The sequence below is a fragment of the Myotis brandtii genome, unplaced genomic scaffold (genome assembly GCF_000412655.1).
Source record: "Myotis brandtii unplaced genomic scaffold, ASM41265v1 scaffold6, whole genome shotgun sequence".
NCBI classification, from domain to species: domain Eukaryota; kingdom Metazoa; phylum Chordata; class Mammalia; order Chiroptera; family Vespertilionidae; genus Myotis; species Myotis brandtii.
The window spans coordinates 2871741-2875692 of record NW_005370271.1 but is presented as its reverse complement, the minus strand read 5'-3'; positions in this window follow the sequence as shown (position 1 = coordinate 2875692).

Below are 3952 nucleotides of genomic sequence, written 5' to 3'. Positions count from 1 at the left end.
GGGCAGTGTCAAGGCCGTGGCCACCGTGCTCGGTGGTGGCACTCGTCCTCCCTGACCGAAGATAAGAAAAAAGGAAGAAAAGTCAAGTTGCAGCCGGTCGGGCCGGTGGTGAGGGCGGGCGTCAGAGGCTGCGGCTGCGAGGGCTTCCGCAGCTGCTGCTAAAGGACTCCAGTGTGAAGTGAGGTGTGAACAGGCCTGTGCCTGAGCCCCAGGGTCCCTCCAGGGCGGGGGGACCTGGCGTGGGGCCGAGTCCCGGGACTGAGGGAGGGGGAGGCCCCACTTCTTTGCACATGTGCAAATGCAGCTGTAAGAGGAATTCTTAGAAGTGTAATTGCTGAGTCAAAGGCGACATTTCCTCCGTGGTCGGCAAACCGTGGCTCCCGAGCCACATGCGGCTCTTTAGTCCCCTGAGTGTGGCCACGAAGTTTCAATTGCACTGTAGGTGCGCGCCCGCACGTGGTATTTTGTGGAAGAGCCACACTCAAGGGGCCGCAGTTTGCCAGCCACTGCCCTAGTTGTTTCAATAAACGATGCCAAATTACTCTTCTAAATTGTACTAACTTGCAGTTTCATCAACAATCCATGTAATTCAGAGATATAAACTGTGAGATTTAGCCCGGCTGGCGTGGCTCAGTGGTTGAGTGTGGACCTATGAACCAGGAGGTCACGGTTCGATTCCCGGTCAGAGCACATGCCCGGGTTTGCGAGCTCCATCCCCAGTGTGGGGCATGCAGGAGGCAGCTGATCAATGATTCTCTCTCATTCATAGATATTTCTCTCTCTCTCCTTTCCTCTCTGAAATCAATGAAAATATCTAAGTATATAAAAGCCTAAGCGACCAGCCAACTGGTAGCTATGACGTGCACTGACCACCAGGGCTAGACACTCAATGTAGGAGCTGCTGAGCTGCGGTGACTTAGCAGCTGCGGTGCTTGGGTGACACACCCAGAACCAGAGAGGAGGGAGCCTGATTCCAGGGTGTGTCACCGGAGAACTGCCCTCTTGCAATCTGGAAACCCTCAGAGGACGTTGGAGAGCTGGTTTCAGCCCAATCCCTGCAGGCCAGGCCAAGGGACCCCACCAGTGGATGAATCTGTGCACTGGGCCTCCAGTCCTATATAATAAAGAGCTAATGTGCTAATTAGACTGAACAGCCAAACGACCTTCTGGACGTCCTTCCAAACAACCTTCCAGACAAAGCCAGGGCTGCGAGGGCTGGCCGAGGCAGCCAGGGCTGCGAAGGCTGAGTCCCTTGCACGAATTTCGTGCATCAGGCCTCTAGTATATTATAATTAGGGTAAAGAAAATTAAATGTAAATTTTACCCACTCAGCTTCAGAGTGAGTGTCTAACAGGATACATTTAAACTCTTACAGATGCAAAAAGGAGTAACTCAGCAAAATCTTCTGTAACCTAGAGTGGAATGGAATGTGGTACTCTGCAACTATTTGATACCACTATAGTACCATAAGCATAGACCTGACAACCTACACTTGCTAACCATCTACAAGTGTGTTAAATGCAACAATGTCACATTCCAGATGCACTTTATAACATCAGAGTCTATGGAATTATTCTGTAAGTTGTATTTTCTATGGTTAGTGTTTACAGAAATATTACAGTGATGGCCACTCAACACTTCATTTGCATGTATGTTAAAGACACCGTTTTTTTTTAGAATCCAAAGACAATGAGCCCACTATTATAATTATCTTTAATCAAAATTTTGATAGAGATTCTGTAAGAATCATCCTCTAAAGTTTGTATTATCTTTCTCAGTATAATCTCCAGTCACTTGGTCATATTTTATTCACACAATATTCAATAAATATTTATTGAGTGCTTAATAAATACCAGGCACAGTACTAGGTACTAGGAGTAAGGTAGTAAATAAGATAAACACTTCATGAGATTAATGGGGAAGATTGGCATTAACTGGTAATTCCTAAATGTGGAAAATACTGTTAAAGAGACTGTATACAGACTATAATAGAGTGACCTAAAGCTAGTCTTGTGGGAGGAAATAGTACTAAATATTTATGCCCTTTCCCCCTAATTCAAATTTGAAGTGCAAGATTATCAACCTTTGAAACTACCTCTAGCCAGAATGAGATCAGAAAATGCTGTTCCAGGAGCATTTTCATTTTTTTGGAATGGTAACCAGGACCTTTGCCAACATTGCATGAAAAATAAATAAATAAGCAATGGGACCCATCTATATGCAGCTGTATTGAAAAGTGCATTCCATATGTGACAACATATTATTAAAACAACAAAATCGTAGTTTCCATCTGCACGGCGTCACTCTTTTCCCTGTAATGTTAGACTTTATTGTGTTTGTCGGCTGCGTATTCCATTTTAATATTTGATAAATAGATATGGGAGAAATTGTTTCAAGCGACAACCCTGTACTGCTTCATCTGTTCACCTCCTTCCTGAAGCAAACTCTATCCTCAGACTAATATCTCTCCAAAAGAAAAATCAATTTAAAATGACTGTGCAAATGTGTTTATTTTTCTACCCTCAGGATTAAAAAGCTGAGAAATGATTAATAATAATTTGTCTGGAAAGATAACGCAGGCATTTTAGGGTGGTAGTGATTTTGCATCTTTAATTTTCATCAGTTCTAACATTTTATCATTAAAACTGCATGACTATCTATAGAGAGAGATAAAAGAAAACGAGCGAGGTGGTAATACCTCATATCTCTTAGGCGGTATTTCCTATGTTTCAGATTTCTACGTTGTCTGACCCCATTTCAGTCAATTTTCCATAGCCTGCCTGTCTCACCCTGGCTGAGGGAACACACTAGTGCTGTGTTTATGCTAATTTTATGCTCTCTGAGTTGTGTCTGTTATTCAAAGCAGTTGAAGCAGTTATTGCCAGTAATCTTATTTCTGTGGGAGCCCCAGGGCAGACGAGGCCTCAAAATCAGGCCTGCAGACCGAGGCGAAGCCATCACAGCCTGCTGGTAAATGGCAGTTCTTTCCCTCCCAATCTGATATCAGTTACTTCGCAAACACAGTAATAAAATGAAACAAATCAGATTTTCAAGTAAATAAACCAGACTTCAGTGGGAAGCAACAATGGTCAGGGCAACAGGAGTTTAATAAGTGATACATAGGGGGACAGACAAAAGCACCAGGGCCTGGACCTCCACCCTCTTTATTTAAAACACCCCAACACAGAAAAAAGAAGGTTGTTTTAATCCAACCGCGAGAAAAGGGAGGAAAGTCAAGTAAAACAAGCAGCAAAGTTGATGTTGACTTGTTCTTATCTAAAACCCAGCAACAATGCTGAAAATTGTATTATTTGCTGTTGAAGAGTGGCTGGGGAGGCATAAACAAAGGCTCACAAAGACAAATGGACTTGTCCGTTCTCCTCACCCATAAACACTGACAGCCTTTAAAAAATCAACAAAATGGAAACAGAGTTAACCAGGGCAATTTCCCGCGAAGGGACATTTGTCCTCCAGTAACACAAGGTAACTCGGGGGCTTTGATGCAGCAAGAGCTGTGACCAAGTTCTGTTTGCCAGATCAAAGAGTCTTGGGCTCAGGAGATAAGTCATTTTTGGCAACTTCTTATTTTCCATGATGTTCTTAACTCCCTTCATTCTAAGCTACGCCCCCACATCACCCCTCCATTGTTATCACTCATTTTGTAAGCAATTCAAATGTCTGAGCAACAATAAACAATAAAAGGAGGAGTGTCTAAAACTGACTAAGCAGGGTGATTGAATTTGTCTAGAACCCAAGGGTATATATCTTTGATGAATTTGGAGTCAGTGTCATGTTGATAAACTTACAGTTGTATTTCCCACCCCACCCCACCCCCCTCCTTAATCTGCAGCAACTCATCACAGTCCTGCTTAATTTCTGTGATAGGAACTATGATAGAGACAACGAATATAGACTCAGATTCCAGAGGGGAATGAATTACACAGTATTGTAC